This window comes from Pteronotus mesoamericanus, unplaced genomic scaffold (assembly GCF_021234165.1).
Source record: "Pteronotus mesoamericanus isolate MK-2021 breed Mesoamerican mustached bat unplaced genomic scaffold, CSHL_Meso_final contig_25, whole genome shotgun sequence".
Classification (NCBI taxonomy): domain Eukaryota; kingdom Metazoa; phylum Chordata; class Mammalia; order Chiroptera; family Mormoopidae; genus Pteronotus; species Pteronotus mesoamericanus.
Window position 1 is genome coordinate 38,512,709 of NW_026555105.1, and position 22,506 is coordinate 38,535,214.

General features: G+C 42.0%; 1 protein-coding gene and 1 pseudogene across 1 annotated transcript in view; one reads left to right on the forward strand and one right to left on the reverse strand.

The window, feature by feature from the left end:
- SLC24A3 (solute carrier family 24 member 3) overlaps positions 1–22,506 on the forward strand; it is a 545,985-nt gene that overhangs the window by 397,101 nt on the left and 126,378 nt on the right. The gene's annotated exons all lie outside the window — the stretch shown is intronic.
- LOC129070579 (60S ribosomal protein L27a-like) lies at positions 21,849–22,292 on the reverse strand (annotated as a pseudogene).

Sequence of the window (22,506 nt, forward strand, 5' to 3'; positions counted from 1 at the left end):
TTGGGAGTCAGGCTGACATGGGTTTGAATCCTGACTGCCATTTATTGGTTGTGCAGCCTTGGATAAGTTGTTTCACCTCTTTACACCTTGGTTTTCTTAACCATAGAGTGGTTATAAGTGCACCTACCTCCTGGCATTGCCATGAGGATGAAACAATATGTTCAACAAACAACACCTGGCCCACAGAGTAAATGCTCAACAAAAGTTAGACACCATTATCAGCTCTGAGAATAGCAATCCCTAGGTCTCTCACCTCCACATTCCACCCAAGGTCACTGCAATAATTTAACAACCAGTGGAGGAACTAAGAACTAATTTGTTGAACAGCATCTGGATGTCCTATATCAAGGGTAGGGAAGATCAGGGAGGATGCCTGCTAAGTGGAAATCCAAATGAGGAACTGCTGATTAGAAGAACCATCTCAGAGGACTGGTCCTTGTCTCTGTGCAGTCTGGTCAGGGGAAGAAAAACAAAACTCAGTAAGAAATGAATGGTGCCTGGCATATTGAGCCTCCCTCCCAGGCAGTGGAGCCTTTTCAGCAGCACATTCCAGCAAAAGATGGTTATTGGCAATGAACTGATTAATAAATCCAGTCATGGGTCTCACTTAGCATTGTTACTTGTGTTGCTCAGCACTTTGATTTGGCTGTGAGGATTACCAGCGAATGCCAGTGGACCCCTCTCCAATGTAATCCAGCATGCAGGGCTGCGCATGACCAAGTCTGTTACCCATCTGAAATTAAAGTAATTAAGCCGTAAGGTTTGAGTTCCTGTCTCAATTAGGGTTTTGAAGAAATGATGTAATTAAATGCCTCCTGTATTTGCAATTTGCAAACATACCCAGTGCTTCAGTGTTCGCTTAAGGTGCTTTGGGAAGTTTTATGGGACAAGAAGGAAATTGCTTCTTAGAAAGTCATTTATAGAGTAGTTCTTGGCATCCCACAAGGCATTTATAGAGTTATGAATCTACAAGTTTTTTTTATTAAAAAAAATAATAACAACAGAAAACACCAATTCATTTCAGTTTTGTAAAACAATATACTTATGAATTTTTTTCTTTTAGTACAAATTTTAATGATTCACAGTTTTGAATATAAGCAGTGTGCCCTGCCAGCCACACCAAAAGGACATCATGGAAAGCTTGTTCATTTTGCTACTTGGGTGACTTTGTATGGAAAGTCTTCAGAAATTCATGAAATAAATGAATGAGTGAATAAAACAGTAATTCACTCCATGGTGTTCTGGTACCACATGAGTTGTAAGGGATAAAATTCCCCTGCTGGGACTATACCCTAAGAATCCCAAAATGCCAATTCAAAAGAACCTGTGCACCCCAATGTTCACAGCAGCACAATTTACATTAGCCAAGTGAATTTAAATCCACCACTCAGATCATGTTAAGCTTTAAAGACATAATCACAAATGGAGTAAACAGTTTAACTGCAATCCAGATGAGGACTTTCATATTCCAGTTATTACAGGCTGGCAGATGGCTCCAGTTTATGATAAAGAGCTTCAACATCAGCTCTCCTGGCAACCTCCAAATGCACCTAATGTTCATTGGCAAGGTCCAACTAATCTTGGCTGGGTTTGCCTTTCTGTTCCTGCTGGCGCCTTTACACAAAGCTGGTTGCACATCTGAATTGAAACCTGCCTTCAATCTGGCTTCCCCAGAAGGAGAATCTATGCAACAATTCCAAGTTCAAGTAGTTTATCTAAAAGATGATCCCAGGACATGCCAGCCGAGGAGTGGGGAAGTGAGACAGGAAAGAGAAAGTAGCAAGAAAAGTGTGTTAACAAGCAAGTTATCACCTTGGAAGCTAAGACATACTTCTAAGGAACTGGGAGGCAGTATAGAACATGGGCCTGTAAGTTATCTCATTCAAGATGAAGGGAGATGGGGTATTTACCCATTCCCTCCAATCATTGGGTAAGGACTGTTCCTGAAAAACATTAATTCCCTGACATTCCAGCTTGCTGGGCACAGGCAGATTGAACTTTGGACCCCGAGAAAACCCCCAAGCAAAGACACAAAGGGGCTGGCAGTTGAAAGGACCTAAAAGAGTAAAAGGTGAGGAGATAGGAATGGGGCCCATAAAGCATTGGCTACAAACTCAAGACTAAGCCTTTAAAAATAAGCCATCTGGTGGGTCTCTATCCAACTCCATTGGATGAAACACAAGCATTTTTACCAGGCTGACTATTAAGCATTTGGGACCAGAATATTTTGCATTTAGGCAATGTTCTGTAATGTTAAACATAACAGCTACCATTCTAGGTACTTACTGCTTTCAGTTAGGACACAGAAAACATTAGCTGTCATGGGAACACCAAAAAAAACTGGATACCACACATATCATTTTTTTTTAATTTATTTACTTATCATATATATTTGTCTCTGCCTTCCCCCCACCACTTTCCCTTGTCCCTTCCCTCCCGCCCTCCCTTAACCCTTCCCCTTTGGTTTTGTCCAGGAGTCCTTGCTATATGTTCCTTGACTTTCCCCTTCCCTTCCCTTTCCCTGTACCCCCCCTTCCCTCTTGTCTCTGTGGATTTCTTTCCCTTTCAGTGTTGCTGGTCATATTTTCCTTGCATCTTTGCATTGTTGGTTAGGTTCTGCTTATAGGTGAGATCATATGGTATTTGTCTTTTGCCCCCTGGCTTATTTTGATTAGCATGATGCTCTTCAGTTCCATCCATGCTGTCGCGAAGTTTAGTAGTTCTTTTTTTCTTTCTGCTGCATAGTATTCCACTGTGTATATGTACCATAATTTTTTGATCCAATCATCTACTGATGGGCACTTAGGTTGCTTCCAACACTTGGCTATTGTAAATTGTGCTGCTATGAACATTGGGGTGCATAGGTTCTTTTGTATTGGCGTTTTGGTGTTCTTAGGGTATAGTCCCAGCAGGGGATTCACTGGATCAAAAGGCAGTTCCATTTTCAGCTTTCTGAGGAAATTTCACACTGCTTTCCACAGTGGCTGCACCAGTCTGCATTCCCACCAACAGTGTACTAGGGTTCCCTTTTCTCCACAGCCTCGCCAGCACCTGTTATTTGTTGATCTGTTTATGATGCCCATTCTGACGGGTGTGAGGTGGTACCTCATGGTGGTTTTGATCTGCATTTCTCTGATGGCTAGTGATGCTGAGCATCCTTTCAAATGCCTCCGGGTCCTCTGTATCTCCTCCTTAGAAAAGCATCTGCCCAGGTCCTTTGCCCATTTTTTGATTGGAGGATCGTTTGTCTTCTTGGAGTGGAGTTGACTGAGTTCTTTATATATCTTGGAGATAAAACCTCTATCTGATGTATCATTAGCAAATATATTTTCCCATACAGTTGGCTCCCTTTTCATTTTGCTGATGTTTTCTTTTGCCGTGCAGAAGCTTCTTATTTTGATGAGGTCCCACTTGTTTATTCTTTCTTTTATGTCCCTTGCTTTAGGAGACATATCAGTGAAAAAATTGCTGCATGGGATATCTGAGAGTTTCCTGCCAATTTCTCTTCTAGGACTTTGATGGTGTTGCAACTTATATTTAAGTCTTTGATCCATCTTGAGTTTATTTTTGTGTATGGTGTCAGCTGATGATGGAGTTTCAATTTTTTGCATGTAGCCGTCCAGCTCTCCCAACACCATTTGTTGAAGAGGCTGTTATTGCGCCATTTTATGCTTCTGCCCCGTTTGTCAAATATTAGATGTCCATAGAGACCTGGGCTTATTTCTGGGCTTTCTATTCTGTTCCACTGGTCTATGGGACTGTTCTTGTGCCAGTACCAGATGGTTTTGAGTATAGTGGCTTTGTAGTAGAGTTTGATGTCCGGTATTGTGATCCCTCCTACTTTGTTTTTCTTTCTCAAAATTGCTGAGGCTATTCAGGGTTGTTTATGGTTCCATATAAATTTTTGAAATGTCTGTTCTATTTCTGTGAACTATGTCACTGGTATCTTAATAGGTATTGCGTTGAATCTATAAATTGCTTTGGGTAGTATGGACATTTTGATGATATTAATTCTTCCAATCCATGAGCACGGTATATGCTTCCATTTATTTGTGTCTTCCTTAATTTCTTTTTTCAATGTTGTATAGTTTCCTGTGTACAGGTCTATTACATCTTTGGTTAAATTTATTCCTAGGTACTTTATTTTTTTTCTTGCTATGTTGAATGGTAATTTTTTTCTGATTTCTTCTTCTTCTATTGCATTGCTGGTGTACAAAAATGCCTTTATTTTCTGAATGTTGACTTTGTATCCTGCTGTTTTGCCAAATTCACTTATTAGGTTGAGGAGTTTTTTGGAGGATTCTACAGGGTTCTCTATGTACACTATCATGTCATCTGCAAACAATGACAGTTTTACTTCTTCCTTTCCTATTTGGATGCCTTTTATCTCTTTCTCTTGTCTGACCGCTGTGGCTAGGACTTCCAATACGATGTTGAAAAGAAGTGGTGAAAGCGGATATCCTTGACATGTTCCCAATCTTAGTGGGAAAGCTTTCAATTTTTGCCCATTGAGTATGATATTAGCTGTAGGTTTTTCATATATGGCCTTTATTACATTGAGGAATGCCCCATTTATTCCCATTTTGCTGAGTGTTTTGATCATAAATGGGTGCTGTACCTTATCGAATGCTTTTTCTGCATCTATCGAGATGATCATGTCGTTTTTGTCTTTTCTTTTACTTATGTGATGTATCACGTTTACTGATTTGCGTATATTGAACCATCCCTGCATCCCTGGGATGAATCCCACTTGATCGTGGTGGATAATCTTTTTAATTATTGCTGGAGGCTGTATGCCAATATTTTGTGGAGGATTTTAGCATCTATGTTCATCAGCAAAATTGGCCTGTAGTTTTCTTTCTTTGTAGGGTCTTTATCTGGTTTTGGGGTCAAGGTGATGCTGGCCTCATAGAAAGAGTCTGGGAGTCTTCCCTCCTCTTGGATTTTTTGGAATAGTCTGAGAAGGACAGGGGTTAGCTCTTCCTTAAATTATTTGTAAAATTCTCCTGGGAAACTGTCTGGCCCTGGGCTTTTGTGTGCCGGGAGTTTCTTGATACTGCTTCAATTTCCCTAGCTGTTATCGGTCTGTTCAAGCTTTCTGTTTCTTCCTCCTTCAGTGTTGTAAGATTATACTTTTCTAAAAATCTGTCCATTTCATCAAGATTTTCAAATTTCTTGGCATATAATTGTTCATAATAGTTTCTGATGATCATTTGTATTTCTGTGGTATCAGTTTTTATTTCTCCTCTTTCATTTCTGATATTATTAATTTGGGTCCTCTCCCTTTTTTTCTTGATGAGTCTGCTTAAAGGCTTGTCAATTTTATTTATCTTTTCAAAGAACCAGCTTCTGGATTGGTTGATCCTCTGAATTGTTCTTTTTGTCTCTATGTCATTCAGTTCTGCTCTAATCTTGACTAGTTCCTTCCTTCTCCTTGCTCTGGGGTTTATTTGTTGTTGTTTCTCCAGTTCTTGAAGTTGTAGTGTGAGGTCTTTTATTTGAAATGTTTCTATCTTTTTTAGGTAAGCCTGTATTGCTATGAACTTCCCTCTCAGGACCGCCTTTGCTGTGTCCCATAGGTTTTGGACAGTTGTCTGTTCATTTTCATTTGTTTCCAGAAATGTTTTGATTTCTTCTCTTATCTCATTATTGACCCATTCATTGTTTAATAGTGTACTGTTCAGTCTCCATGAGTTTGCAAGTTTTTGAAGTTTCTCTTGGAGGTTGATTTCCAGTTTCAAGGCCTTGTGGTCTGAGAAAAAGTTTGGTATTATTTCAATTTTCCTGAATTTGCTGAGGCTTGCTTTGTGTCCTATCATGTGGTCTATCTTTGAAAAAATGCCATGAGCATTTGAAAAGAATGTGTATTTTTCTTCTTTGGGATGTAAGGTTCTATATATGTCAGTTAAGTCTCTTTGATTCAGTGTGTCATTCAGCACCACAATATGTTTATTAATATTTTGTTTGAAAGATCTGTCCATTTTTGACAGTGGGGTGTTGAAATCCCCTACTATCAGTGTGTTGCTGTCTATATCTTTTTTGAAGTCATCCAACAATTTCCTTATAAACTTGGGGGCTCCTCTATTGGGAGCATATAAGTTTACAATGTTGATGTCTTCTTGATAGATTCTTCCTTTAAGTATGATAAAGTGCCCCTCTGGGTCTCTCTCTATGGCCTTTGCTTTGAAATCTACTTTGTCTGATACAAGTATGGCAACCCCTGCCTTTTTTTCATGCCCATTTGCTTGGAATATTATTTTCCATCCCTTTACTTTCAATCTGTGTAGGTCTCTTGCTCTGAGGTGGGTCTCTTGTAGGCAGTATATGTGTGGGTCATGTTTTCTTATCCATTCAGCTACCCTGTGTCTTTTGATTAGGGCATTTAGTCCATTCGCATTGAGAGATATTACTGATAGAAACTTACTCATCTTTTCTCTTTGTACCTGTGTTACTCTCTCTCTCATTCTTTTCCTTCATCTGCTTAAACCAGTCCCCTTAGCATATCTTAGAGTGCTGGTTTTGTGGAGATGTATTCTTTTAGACTTCTTTTGTCTGGGAAACTGCGTATTTCTCCTTCTATTTTAATGGAGAGCCTAGCTGGGTAGAGCAGCCTTGGCTGTAGGCCCTTGCTTTTCATGGCTTGGAATATTTGTTGCCATTCCCTTATGGCTTGTAGTGTTTCTGTTGAGAAGTCAGCTCCTAGGCGTATCGGGGCCCCCTTGTATGTTACTTTCTCCTTCTCCCTTGCTGCCTTGAGGATTCTCTCTTTGTCTTTGACATTTGCCATTTTAATGATGATGTGTCTTGGAGTGGACCTCCTTGAGTCCCTCTTGAGTGGGGTCCTCTGTGCCTCCTGGATCCATGAGAGCCTTTCTCTCCTCAAATTAGGGAAATTTTCCATCATTACTTTTTCGAGGAAGTTCTCTATACCTTGCTCCTCTTCTTCTCCTTCTGGTATCCCTATTATACGGATATTATTGTGTTTCAGGTTGTCTTGCATTTCCCTAAATGCCTCTTCTTTTTTTTGAACCATTTTTCCATTTCTTGTTCTTTCTGGGAGCTTTTATCTGCCTTATCCTCCATTTCACTGATTCGATCCTCGGGTTCATCCAGCCTGCTTTGGATTCCTTCTACTGTGTTCTTCAATTCAGAAATGGTATTCTTCATATCCTCTTGTGTCTTCTTGATAGTTTCTATGTCCTTTTCCAGGCTGATATAGTTTGCTGTAAGATCCTGATAGTTTCTCTGCAGTTTCTCATAGTTCTCTTTGAGCTGGCTGAGCTCATTGAGCTTCCTTAGAACCACTGTTTTGAATTCCATATCTGATAATTCCCTTGCCTCTATTTCATTTAGCTCTCTCTGTGGGGAGTCCCCTTTTCCACTCATTTGGGGGGAACTTCTTTTTCTTCCCATTTTTGTGAGAGTCTGTTAAGTATTTTTGTCCTTTACTTTTCTTTCTAGGCTTGCCTCTGATGATGTCAGTGTTGACCCTATAAGGCCTTGGGTTGTTTGTTTGAGCCTTCCAGGAGTCTAATGCCTGTGTCTGACTCCTGCTTGGAGCAGCTCTGTGACCCCTTTGGTCAGGGCTGGGCTATATTTTGGGATCTCTCTGTGCTCTCACCCGGGCTTCTTGAGCGCGTTCCCAGCGCAGCAGGGTCCCCCACCTGCCTGGGCTCGCATGTGCTTGCCCCAGACCAGGGGGCTTATTCGCGACCTCCCGTACTCATCTGTCCCCCCTGGCCGGCGAGCTCCGCGGCACTGGTCAGTTTAGGGTCTTCTATTGTGTATTTTCCCCGCTTTTGGCTCTTTGGGTGCGTTGCTTGCCCTCGCCAAATGGGGACTACGGAAATGGGAGGAAGTCAGCTCTGGTACTCTCCGGTTAATCCTGTTTCTGGTCTCTCCTCCAGGGACTCTGGGCAGCTCTACTAATCTTGTGGGCTGCTCCGCAATCGCGGGCGGGCGGGTCAATTTACGTCTGCCCTTGCTGCTCTGTGCACTCCCTCGCAGGCCGTATGGGTGCCAGTCTGTGGGAGGCCTTGCCGGCTGGTGCAAGCGTTCACCAGCCCCCGTGGATCACACACACCCTCGCCAACCCTCGCAGGTCACTCAGGGCAAGTGTGCGCGCCTGCTCTGGGTGTTTTGGGGGTGTCTATGTGTGCTTTTAGGCTTTTGGCTCTTTGGGGGTGTGGCCCCTTCCCGCGCAATGGAGACTATGACAAGGAGAAGGAGTCGGGACTCCCGGTTCCTCCTCCCGTTCCTTCCCCAATGCCTCCGTTTCTAGTCTCCCCTCAGGGGCCTCTGGGCAGTTCTGTGACCCCTTCGGCCTAGGATCCACCCCCTGTGCGGACTGCATTTCAATAGCAGGCAGTCTGGTTCATGAGCGCCCCGCTTCTGCCTCTTTGGGGTCACGCCTTTCCAGCCCACAGTGGAGACTACAGGACGGGGAGGGAGTCGGGACTCCCCGGTTCCTCCTCCCATTCTTTCCCCAACGCCTCCGTCTCCAGTCTCTCCTCAGGGCTCTCCCAGCCAGTCTGCACTCAGCCCTGCAGCTCACTCGCATGCAAGCTGACTGCTGAGCGCACCAAAGGCAGGTTAATTGATTCCCTTATGCCTGAGCAAGATGGTAGCTGCAGAGTGGGAAGTGCGTTATCACCGGGGATCCACCGGCCGCCGTGTCAGTTCTCTTCACAAAGTTTTCCTCACCAGTCTTTTCCCAGGCACCAGCCCACCCTGCTGCCGCCTCTACCCAGCGATCAAGGAGGATGGCTGCCACTGCAACTTTTGCGTTTGCCCTTTAAATGTCTTTTTGCATCCCCTGCCACCTGTCTCTGGCAGAGAGTGCCCCTAAGCTTTTTGGAGTTGCATTTTGTCTGTATTTTCTTGGCTTTAGCTGCTGTAGTTTAGGTGTCCCTGTTTATGATTCAGACCCCATTCTTCTCAGGGGAAGCTAACTGGCTCTTTCAATGTCCCTCTGGTGCCAGTGCCCGTGGGCACCCAGCCCACCCTCTCTAGCCTCCACCGCAATTTCACCCGTTGGGATGTGTGAGAGTAGAATCCACTGTCCGTGGCACCAAGGCTCCTCTCCCACTATCGCTCCACTGCTTTCCAGGTGATTACTCTATTATTTAGTTGCAATTCCAGTTTGGTTTTGAGAGGAGGTCAGCGTGACTCCCATTCACTCCTCCGCCATCTTCTCTCTCCAATAAATCTTAATTCTCAACCATCAGCTAAGACACAGCAAGATGCAGATGCCGAACTATGGCTGGGTAAAGGTGTGTTTTGATGGATCCATATCATTCTTATATACGGGACTATCAAAAAACAATGGAGACAAGAAAGTTTTGATGAACTGAACGCCAAAGAAAGGAGCCCTGTGTAAGTGAGCTGTGAGACCTGGCAGGTCTGGATGCAGAGAGAGCAGAAGGCTGCTCAAGACCAAAACTTTGTTGGGCATATACAAAGCCAACTGAACTACTGGCAGTGGTAGAGATGGCAGGATTTATTGGAGTCTGAAAGACTATCAAGTACAATAATAATTTTGCTCAATACTGCAGTCCTCTCTACCCTTTCCAAATTTGCTGAAAATAACAGAACTGAAGGCAGGACGGGTAAGTAGAAAAGTCATTCTACCTGCCCCATCTCCCACATTCCCCTGATACCTAAAATTGAAGAATCCGAAGAGGTTACATGGAATCCCCAATCAAAATCTGGTAAAAACTGGGAGACTATCCCTTCCTTAAGAAGCCAGGGTTCAGGGGTTGGGCTGCCCAGAGTAGTTACAACCCATCCCATTCACCTGAACCCTTACCGAAATTGGAATAATTACCTCCTCACTTTACTCAACTGATGAGAGAAGAACTTGAAATTTCCAGAGGAAAAAATATATTATTCTTCAACTCTCACTATTCTTTTATATATAATTTCTAGGATGCAATAATAAGATATAGAACCTGTGAAGAGATAGGAGTAGGACTTATAACCAAGGAAAAACACCAACAGAAGCAAACCACAAATGATCCAGATACCAGAATTAGCAGAAAAGAATTTAAAACATTTATTTTAAATAGGAAAAGATGGAAAGACTCAATGAAGGGATGGGTAATTTCAGGAGAGAAATGAAAAAAATAAGAGAAAACAAATAGAAATTATGTATTAAAAAATAACAAAATATGGCTCACCTCTTCACACAATCACATCAAAATTACAACTAAAATATAGAACAACCATCACTCAGGAACATCAGAAATCAAGTTTAATGGCTCTGACATTAAGTCTGACAACTAGAAAATTGAGTAAAATGAAAGTCTGACAACTACAGAATTTAGTTTAATGGAAGTCTGACAATTGCGGAATTGAAGAAACCACATCCATCCAGACTGGTAGGAATAGCATGGCTGCAGAACAGGATTTCACCATGCTGATGTGGATAGAAAATCTGGAGGGATATCTTGGGAGTCAGGACTCCAAGCCCAACACCATGCCCCCAGCCCAGGTTTCCAGTGCCAGGAAGATAACTCCCCATAACTTCTGGCTGCAAGAACCAGCAGGGATTGAGTTGGTGGAGGAGGCTGCTGGAGCCCTAACAAGTTGCTCTTGGGGAACCCACACATGGACTCACCTACACAGACTCACTCTCTCTGAGCCCCAGCACCAGGGTGGCAGTTTGAAAGGCTCCAGTGGTATACAGGGAGAGGCTGAAGTGTCTGACACTGGGGCAAGCAGAAGCCTTTGTCCCTTTGCTGAGCCATGCCCCCACAGAGCCAATAGGCTGGTACCATATCTGAGACTCCATTCACCTGGCTGACACTGCGTGACCCACCTTGGAGATCCACAGAGGCTCCACTCCACCCAAATTACAGGTCCACCCAAGCGGCTATTCCATAAGAATGACTGGTCTTAGCTCCTAAATCCTCTCAAACAAGCAACAGCTGGCTTCAGTGAGCCCTTGCAGCAGCCAGATTAGAGTCACAATTTGGCTTCACTGGGAATCTCCAAGCCCCACACAAGTAGCAGCCATCTCAGATTGCTTTAGAGCTCAGGCAGGGTACCCCAGGCAAAACACAGGTCGGGGCTGACCTTGGCCTGCACTACCCAGGGAAACACCAGGGTCAACATACCCAATGGACAGCTACAGACCATGTCAGAGCATCACCACCATGCCCCTGCACAGCTGATCCTCCAGAGAGGGTGGAGGTTGTTCAGTGGTCACAGTCCTCACAACTGGGAGGCCTGGGTAAATCCCTACCATTGAACTGCCAACAGCAACCAGGTCTCAACTACAAGAGGAGGGTGTACTCATCCCACACAAAGGGCATGCCTCAAGTACCCAGCTTGGGTGATGGGTGAGGCTGTGCCCTGGACCCTACAAAACACCTACTACATTAGGCCACACAACCAAGACATGTAGTCAAAGCAGCTCTACCTAATACATAGGAACAAACACAGGCAGGCTGCCAAAATGAGGAGACAAAGAAACATAGCCCAAATGAAAAAACATAAAAACTCCAGTAAAAGAGCTAAATGAAATGGAGATGAGCAATCTATCAGATGCAGAGTTCAAAACACTGTTTATGAGGATGCTTAAGGAACTTAATGAGGACCTCAGCAGCATAAAAAAGACCCCAGTCAGAAACAATGGATACACTAATCGAAATAAAAAACAATTCACAGGGAAACTGCAGTAGAATGGATGAAGCCAAAAGTGAAATCAATGATTTGGAACATAAGGAATTAAAAAACAATCACATAGAACGAGAAGAAAAAAGAATTTTAAAAAAATGAGGATAGTATAAACAGTCTCTGGGACAACTTTAAGAGGTCCAACATTCACCTCATAGGGGTGCCAGGAGAAGAGAAAGAGCAAGAAATTGGAAATCTATCTGAAAAAAAAAAGTAAAGAAAACTTCCCTAATTTGGTGAAGGAAATAGACATGCAAGTCCTGGAAGCGCAGGTAGTCCCAATTATGGATGCAAAGAGGCCCATTCCAAGGCACATCATTATTAAAAGGCCAAGAGTTAAAAATAAGGAGAGATTCTTAAAAGCAAGAAAAAAGAAGTTAGTTACAGGAAGGTTGCCAGATGGGAGGGGAGGGGAGAGAATGGTTGAAGAGGTGAAGGGATTAAGAAGTACAAATGGATAGTTACAAAATAGCCTTGGGGATGTAAGAACAGTATAGGAAATGGAGTAGTCAAAGAACTTATACGCATGACCCATGGACAGAAGCAATGGTGGGAGGATTACCTGAGGTAGTAGGGGATGCTGTGTACAGTGGAGTAAAGGGGAAAAAATCAGGACAATTGTAATAGCATAAACAATAAAATATAATTTAAAAAAATAAAAATAAAGTAAAACATAAAAACAGCCACTATTTTTTAATCTCCAGTGTATAGGCACCGCACTAGATGATTTATAAATATTTGTAGAACAATACCCACTATGTTTTAAAATAGTATTGTCATCATTTACAGATAAGAAAATGGGTACTTGGAGAACAGGGAGGCTACCATGAGGTGGTTAAGCCTAGATTTAAGTTCACATCTGCTCACTATAAAATCCATTCTCTTTCCACATAGAAAACCTATGATTTAAAAACCTCCAGATGTTAGTATTGCATTATTAAGATTATTCTTGGCTTTTATGTGTTCTTTAGAGGGGTTGAGTGTAGCATCTTGGGCAATGCAAAAAAATGGACCCTTGGGCTGCTTCCATACCTTGGCGATTGTAAATAATGCTTCAATGAAGTTAAAAGTGCTTATGTTCTTTTGAATCAGTGTTTTTGGTTTCTTTGATAAATTCCCAGAAGTGGAATTGCTAGGTCATAAGGCAGTTACATTATTTTTTATTTTTGAGGTATTTCCATACTGCTTTCCACAGTGGCTGCACCAGTCTGCATTCCAACCAACAGTGCAAAAGGGTTTTCCCTTCTCCACATCCTCACTTGCACTTGCTTATTGATTTGTTGATAATAGCCGTTTTGACAGATGTGGGGTGATATCTCGTTGTGGTTTTAATTTGCATTTCTCTGATGATTAGTGGTGTTGAGCATCTTCATATGTCTATTGGCCATCTGTATGTCGTCTTTGAAGAAGTGACTATTGAGGTCCTTTGCCCATTTTTTATTTGGATTGTATTCTTTTTTGATGTTGAGTTTTATAACTTCTTTATAAATTTTGGATATTAACACCTTATCAGATGTATCAGCAAATATGTTGTCCTATTCAATGGGTTGTTTTTATTTTGTTAATGACTTCCTTTCCTGTGAAAAAACTATTTAGTTTAATGTAATCCCATTTGTTTATTTTTTTCTTTTGTTTCCCTAGCCTGAGGAGATACATAGACAAAATATTGCTAGAGCAATATCTGAGATTTTACTGCCTGTATTTTCTTCTAGTAATTTTATGGATTTAGGTCTAACATTTGAATCTTTAATCCACTTTGAATTTATTCTTGTGTATGGAGTAAGAAGGTGATCGAGTTTCATTTTTCTGCATGTATCTGTCCAATTTTCCCAATACCATTTATCTTTAGCCCATTGTATATGCTTACTTCCTCTGTCAAATATTAATAGACTATAAAGGTGTGAATTTCCATCAATAGACGAATGGATAAAACAACTGTGGGACATTTATATAATAGGATACTACTCAGCCATAAAAAAGAAAATTTTACCCTTCGTGACAAAGTGGATGGAACTGGAGAACATTATGCTAAGAGAAATAAGCCAGTCAAAGAAAGACAAATAGAATATGATTTTACTCACATGAACAAACTGAACTAACAAGCAAAATAGAGACAGACTCATAGATAGAGAGCAGGCTAACAGCTCCAGGGACAGGAGGTAGGGGGTGGAGGGATTGAACAAAAAGGTCTCATGGACATAGAAAACAATGTGGTGATTGTAGGGGAAGGGGATTATAAAGGGGATAAATGGTAATGGAAAAAAATACAATAAAATAAAATATATAAAATTCTTAGGAGAAACTTTTTTAAAAAGAATGGACACATAAATACAATGGTGGTGACTTATGATGAATGGTGGAAGTACTCAGCCCAACCAATGCTGAGCTAGAAGTTTCTCTTATAATCAGATGACATCGTCTGCCACTGGGCTTGCATCATACCAAACATATGGAGGAGTCAGGCTAATAAAGATAGCAAGAGACCCACAGACCACCCAGTTTATCCTATATACCTTGGTTCCTGGCTTATTGTTCCCCAGACAAAACCCAACACATCACCTTTGTTCCAATTTTGAAAAGCATCTAGTTTCCCCAACAGGCTGAGGACAAGCAAGGCCAAAAACCACAGACTGTTAGTTTCCAAACCTAAAAATAGGTTCTGGATGCCTGTCATCCATCCTAGAGAATGAAAGGAAGGTGCAAGAAAGAAAACAAGTGACTATGGAGAAGAAAATCAAGGGGGCAGGGACAGGTGCAAGTGAAGGCCTCATCCAGGAAGCAGGGTGCTTTAATACTTGATCTGGTGAGAAGCAGGGGAGGAGAACTTGTGGTGCAACAGTAAATCAAGGCTAAGGTAAGGTCATCTGGAGCAGTCACTGGATTCTATCACATTCCAGTAAAATAGTTTCTCCCAGTGTCATCTGTAGGCCACCTGCTTCAGGAAGACCTAGTTAGAAGGCATATCCCCACCCCATTCCAAACCAACTGAATCAGAAGAGCATCCATACCTGCTTGAGCCCCATCTACACACACAGCTTGGCTCCGATTTCTGGACCCCATTTGGCTTTGGGCAAGAAGCAGCCTTTTCTGGGCAGTTGGCCCAGACAGCATAAACAGCAGCCCCTTGATGTTTTAGTCCTTTAACTGGCTATCTTCCTGGTGGTTTCTTTTCCCTGTCTATCCCTTTTTGTGCCCTCAAGGCAGGTCCTGACAAGGCCTCACTCCTGATCTTCCCCTAGCAGACACTGTGGTACCCAGTCCAGAGTTCCATCAAGGTCACCCACCCTCCTCTGCTCTGGCCCATCTTGATTGCATTTACATTCTCATCCCACATCTCTGTGTAAGCTTTGACTTTGGCTCACAGCACTTGTTTCTGGTTTGTTCCACCTCCTTGAAATGATCTCTAGAAATAAAATCCATTTTGGACTCACATCTAGACTATTTAAAAGGCTTTGAATTTCAAGCAACAAAAACCCCAATTCTAATCGGCTTATTAAATAAAAGAAATTTGTTGGTGTTTCTGAAAAATACAGAAGAATATGAACATCAGGCATGGTTTGATCAGGGCTCCAGCCCCATTTTATGTGACTCTCTTGTCACTAGCTTACAATGGCACCTTCCTTAGACTAGTTTTCCTTTATGGCAAAAAAAAAAAAAAGAGAGAGAGAGAAATAAGGAAAGAAAGGAATGAATAAAGAAAGAAAAGAAAAGAGAAAAGAAAAATGGCTATAACAGTTTCAGGCCTCAGATACACACACATGCCACACTGATGATGAAAGAGAAAGAGAATGTCTTCTCATCCATCTCACCTTTCATCTTCTACCTGGTTTCATCAAACAAAAATATGATTGGGCCAACTCATGTCACCTGACCATTCTTGAACCAATCACTGTGGCAAAGGAACTTCAGTTACTCAATTGTCTTAGGTTAATCAAGAACCACCCACCCATTTACTCCTCCCCAGAGCTAAGAATGTGATCAATTCCACCCCAAATACATAGCTTTTATCTCTGGTTATCATATGAAGCAGATAAATGACTACAGAACAAAGCCTATGCAGTATCATGTGCTGTGTTGATAGCTCTTTTTCCTGGGCCGGAGTAACACAAATGATAAAATGCACACAGATCCATCACAGGTCTTTGTGTGGACATATGCTTTCGTTTCTTTGAGGTAAATAATGCAGGAGTTATATTGCTGAGTAATATGGCAGTTATGTTTATAAGAAACTTGTCATGAACATATGTTCATGCTGTTGTCTTTTCTATAAGTCAGCTGGGCAACTGCTGGGCTAGCTGTCGTTTGAGCAGCCTGGCACCAAGGACTAGGCAAGAGTCACACACAGTAACTATGTTATTCACTCAACTTTTATTGAATGCAGGTTCACTCAAAGTAGAACATCAACATAGGTTAATATCCTAGTTACACTCTAACAATCTAATAGAAATATAACACACAGAGCAATCAATGGAGGATAGTGAACCTGAGTCTCAGAGATGCAATCTGCAGGTCCAGGAGAGAGCACAGTGGGCAAGGGAGTTGTCAGCATCTTGCAAGGAAGGATCTCCAGAGCCAGTTGAGCAGCAGGGCAGATGAAGTCCTCGGTCCAGCAAGGCAGAGCCTCTGGGGGCTGATGCCAAGAGAGATTAGCATGTCACGGAACAGCACTCTGGTGTGTGGTGCTCAGGAACCTACCTCAGTTAAACCTTGAAAGTGGTGTACTCCACTCTTCTGGACCTCTTGACAAATGTCTTGGCAACCCTGATGGCAAGTGTAGAATTTCCCCAGGAGCCTATTTATGGGTGGCCCAATTTTGCAGACTTGGCTATTCTTATGATATGTGCAAATATCTTGTGTGTGTCTCCTTGCCAGATGTGTCTGCTCTAATTTAGGTAGTTTCCCTCTTGAACCAAAGTGTCATGGCTGACTGACAACCATCTTGGTTGACACGAGTGACTCCACTCTGTTTTATATACTTTATGCTGTCTGACAAAACAATGCCATTTTATTGGTCCTGCTCTCCACAAAACTGCCAAAGGTTTTTTTCTTTTTTTTAAGTATAATTGACATACAATATTATATTAGTTTCAGGTATATGATGATTCAACATTTATGTATCTTTTGATGTGATCACCAATTGAGGCTAGTAACCAACTATCACCATGCAAAGTTTTTAGGATATTGTTGACTATTTTTCCTATGCTGTGCATTACATTCCTGTGACATTTATTTTATAACTGGAAATTTGTACCTTTTTCCCCTTCACTTTTTTCATCCACCCCACCACCAATATCCTCCACTCTGGAATCCATAAGTTAGTTCTCTGCGTCTGTGAGTCTGTTTTTGTACAGTAGATGAATGAATAAAGAAGATGTGGTATATATAATCAATGGAATATTGCTCAGCCATAAAAAAGAATGAGACTGCCATTTGCAACAACATGGATGGGCCTAGAAAGTATTATGCTTAGTGAAATAAGTCAGACAGAATAAGACAAATACTGTATGATTTCACTTGTATATGCCAACAGTTTTTCAAAGTGGTTGAACCATTTATATTTCCACCAGCAGTATGTATGATTCCAGCTGCTCTGCATCATCACCAGCAATTCATATTACCAGGGTTTTTTTGTTTTGCTTTAATTTTAGATATTCTAGTATGTATGAGTAACACCTCATTATTGTTTTAATTTTCATTTGCCTAATGATTCATGATGTTTAGCATTTTTTCAAGTGCTACTTGTCACCTATCTATCTTCTTCAGTGGAGATTCCATTCAAATCTTTGCCCAACTTTTAATTGGGGATTTTGTGCTCTTACTCCATTTCAGGCAGTCTCTATGCCATTACACTTACCATTCCTCCTGAGACATTCTGTCCAATTCATCCCATTTCCAAGTCAATAAAGACTAAGGCTGTTAGGAATTATTTAAAATGATGATGCCAATATTTTATTAGTTTTGTTTGGTTTGCAAAAGAGGTACTCAGAAATAGCACTCTTTAGCTGTGTGGGAGAAAATGAAGAGATCACTTTTCCTTTTGCCTTATGGACCTGGGTGTGGCAGTCACTGAGCTCTGAGATGCATCATTCCAGAAATAGAAGGAGGAAAGCCAAAGTCTCTGGCAGCTGGGGATGAAAATTCCTTCCATGTAATTAAGTCTCACATTGCTCCTTGAAAGTGAGCAAAGGTGTGGAGTTTCAGATCACCATCTCCATCCTTGGAAAGGTTGTTTTCAGTGCTATTGAAGACTTTCAGTGTACAGGGAGACTAGAACCTTACAGCCATTGCACCTTAGCATCATCCCAGGAAGAGTGTCCACCTTTGGGGCACAAATGTAACTTCTTTCATGATCATGCCCATGTGGACACAGCAGCCAGACCCATCACCCCACAAGTAGATTAATCTGGGGGTTAAAAGTTGATGTAAGAAAAAGCAAAAACCTGTCTGGCTAGCAGATGCTTATTATATTTCTTGTTTCTCCATAGCAAACCCATCTCTAGGCTTTACCCTGTGCCAGGTACTGTTCTCACAGCTTTACATGCATTAACTCCTTCAATCCTCACAGTAATCCTCTGAGGAAGACATCGTTTTTCAAAAGAAGAAACAGGCTCTAAGAGGCTAAGTAACGTGTCAGTCACAGAACCCACAAGTTGGGAGGATTAGGCTGCAGGGGTCTGACCAGAGCACAGAAATGGTAAGTGGTAAATTCTCTCTCACATTTGACTTGAAGAGTGGAATTAGACCACAAGCCTTATACATTAAGCTCCCTCTGTATTGCGACCAGCTTCCCCATTCCTTCACAGCCTGCCATTTTCCCATCACCATAAACCCACCTCACTGAGTAAGCAGAAGAGCATGATCAGGTGAAAAGGGGAAGTGGACCATCAAATTGCCTCCATCATTGCCAGCTGGAATGCATATGTGGTGTCTGCTGAGCTTACATTCTTCTGGTGGACTCTGGAATCTTGGATCCCACACGTCCACTCTTGAGCTCCATGAAAGATACCAGGTGAACCCAGGCACCCCAGTCCTTGGCACAGAGATCCACTTCACCACACACTTGTCCTTCATTCATAGGCAGGGGCTGCATACAAAACTAGGGGAAGTAAAGAATTACAGTCATGGCCTTCTAACCCCACCCTAGGCACAAAGTCACTGAAAAGCTTCCCACAATAAAAGAACATGGATGTTAGCGAGTCATGAAAGTGTATAGGCAGAGGGACAAAGAAGGCTGCTACTGTCTCTTCCTCCAGCTGGGTGTCCATCAGAGTCCCCCCTTGTCTCATCTCTTATCACCCCCATACTCACAGGGAACTTCATGAATTATGACAGAATAGACCAGATAAATTGTATGCTTTTGGTCCAAACAGCTATCATCAGTGTCTATGGCCTGAGCCATAGCCAGCACCTGAGACCTGAGGCCATCTAATTCATAAACTCACAAGCCTGTCTTTGCACAATAATGTCAATTAATAGTGGCTTCTGTGTATTGACATCTGGTAATTTAAAGCCAAGGTAATAATCCATTGATTGTATTCTGGGAGGAATGGTTTATTTCTTCTTTGGGCAGTGAGTGTAATCAATGATTCAACAAATGTTTATTGAGTGCCCACTATGGATCAGCACTGCTGGAGAGATACTAGTGAAAAAAATTACATCGTTGTGTCAGGCTGTGGAATATTTAATATCCAACAAATATAATAGATTGGTAGAGAAATGAATGGATGGATGGATGGATGATGAAAGAGAGGTAGAGTTTGAGATAGCAGGAAAGTGAGATAGGGAGATGGCATATGTGTCAGGGGGTAGCCAAGACTATGGAGGAAAATAAACTGAAGATAACAGAGAGTGGATAGGAGAAGTGATACTGATGTAGAGTTTCCAGTGAAGGCACCTCAGCAAGCATTGATAGTTTAATGGAGGGAGAAAACACTACTAAATTTCACTCCATGAAGACAATGGCATCAACTAAAATGAAGACTCTGGTTCCAAACAATATCTTGAACATTTGAGTCACTCTCTGAGCATAGGGAACATGCCATGCAAGTGGATAGACAATCATTGGCCCTGGGACACTGTAAAAGGCTAGTCAGCTAACCTCTCAAGCTAGAGTTAGAAAACAACAATGCCAAGGGCAATAGGAAGTGATGTGTGCAGTGACCCCTCTCATTCCCAGCAACAATGAAATGCATGAGGAGGCTACAGAAATGTAGGGAGTCTCTTTTCTGCTGGGAGACAATCGTGGTGTTAGGCTGTGGACCCCCTGAAAGCTCATTGCATCTCTGCCTGCTTCCCACTTATCCACAGCAGCAAGAGAATAACTGCTTACTAGCACTCAGTTGATCTTTGGTGACTGCCTACCAGATATGATGTCCCTGATATAAGCAGAGGGAGGTGGTTATATGGACTAGAGATAGCATTCACAGTGCCCTGTTGCCTGGCATTCTCAGAGCAACTTGACAGGTGCCTGAGAAATTAGATGGATGCACAGATAAATGTCACAACTTGCCACCAGGTACCCAAAAGACAAGGTAGATTGAAACAGGCAAAGTCTTTGGACATAACCTGAGACACATGAAGCAGAATTATCAGCATTATGTGGAATTTTATTCACTGCCTGTTATGTGCAGGTGTAGGGCACACAGGAGTGAACAAGGGAAGAAATGTTCCTGCACTTCTAGAGTTCATAGACCAATGGGGTAACACAGGTAAAGAGTATGGAAACCAATAAATGATCAAATAATAACACAAAAAAAGTCCTTGAGGGAAATGCATTGGGCAACTGGATGGAGAATGGCAGTGGGGAGCATCTTCAGTCAGGGTGGTCAGGGAAGGTGTCTCCACGGAACCCCAAGTCATGACACTTACTTTATGTGAAGATCTGGGCAAGAAAATTCCAGGTTGGAAAAGTAGTGATGTCCAGACAGGAACAACCATGGCATGTTTGAGGGCCAGAAAAATAGATCAGTTTGGATGGATCCTAGTGAAAACAGAGAGTGGTTGAGAGAGAGCTCTAGCAGGCGCAGATCATGGTGGGGATTTGGGTGTGATGGGAAGCCATCAGAGAGTTCTGAGCAATAAAGTAAAATCTGATTAATATTTTGGCAAATACAGTCAAACTACTGTATGGAGAAGGGTGCCCTATGGTGACAAGATGGTGGTAGGAAGACCAGTTGGGAAGTTTATGATCAGATGTTTGTTAAGTTCTGGGCAGTGAAAATAATAAGTGGTTGTTGGATTTGTAATATTTTTGGAGGTGAGACCAAGAGAATTTGTTGATATTGGAAATGGGAGTTGTAGAATGAGATAAATCATGGAAGACTAGGATTTTTGTCCTGAACAATGTAATAGGTTCTGACTCTACAAATGAGTACAAATTGGCCATGAGAAACTAGGACAGTTTGTTTTCAGAGAATAGGGAGCCTATGATGTAATGTATTCCAAAGTCTAGCATGGTGTTTCAGATCCAGAAACTTGGTAGGGCCCCTTAAATACATTGTGAGATTTTATTTTTTAACTGGAAGTTTGATCAGCCGTGTGTTACTCACTGGCCACAATGCTTGACTGCTTTTGTCATTAACAGCCCTCCCCAACCTCACTGAGCAACTCAACTGTCTTATGGAGCCACTGATCATGTTGGTATCATTTGTTGTGAAAGCCTTAATTAGCTACTTCTAGGACTTCAGGTACAGTGATACCTGAGTCCTGGGCAGCACTACTCACTTCATATCAACTGTAGTCTTTGTGAATTTGCACTTGGTCTAGGAGCTTCATAGACCAATGGTAGTCATGATTTTGCATGAGATGAAGCCAGGTAAAAACAGTTAATTCCACAGGATTTATGATGATTTGACCCATCCTATTCCCTGTCATCTCCTGTTTCTCACCCCTGGCCCCTGCCTACCCTAGAACCACACAAAGCTAAGGTATTTTATCAGATCATGCTAGGCTACAGTAACATGGGAGTGTCTTTTTTTCAGGTTCTGAGTTCTTGAAAAGCCACATCTCTACTTGCTATTTCATCAGGCAATGGGGACCCAGTTGCAATTTTAAAATGGACAGACAGGGGAGGCAACCACGGCAAATTTTTTTATTTTTTAAATAACAAAGCACTTTTTTTTTTTTTACAAAAGCACTTGTGAGTATTTAATGAACTTCTCTCTGTGTAGCTACAAGCTACCAGGACACAGGCTCCCCAACACCCTTAACCTCTCCTCAGCTCTTCTACTGAAGAATTTTCCCTTCACAATGACAGGATGCTTTCCCTTCCCCAAAACTTTTTAGTATCCAAGTTGCACTATATCAACAATAGGAGCAGCTCCAGTCTTGTTTTTGGCCACATTTACCTATGTCTGCTCACTGACAAAGGTCTATAGTTTATCAAGGTTGACAATGGGGCAGAAGCTCTGGTTCCTCTTTAAGTGATAATGCCTCTTACCAACTTTCCCAAAGTAGTCTGGGTGGTATCTGTTGGAGTTTATCCTGTGATGATGCAAGCCACCAGCATTATTTCCATCTTCTGGGTGCTTCCTATGCTCAATCATGTGGGTATGGCCGTGTCCATGGCTCAGGTGGCCCTGAAATTTCCAGGTCTTCCTCAGTCTGGATGGCATGTTTGTGGCTGAGATACAAGAGCGCAAAACATTTTCCTGACCCACTATTTTTTATTCTAGCCAATCTCCCTTTATTTATGTGAAATAAGACATTTATGTCCTCCTGATCCAGCTGCTCTTTCCAGCAGGGGAAGCATCACTCTGAATTTAAATGTAAAACTTAAGACTGAACCACAGCCTGAATCTCAAGTGAGAAGAAACGAATGTCATTAAT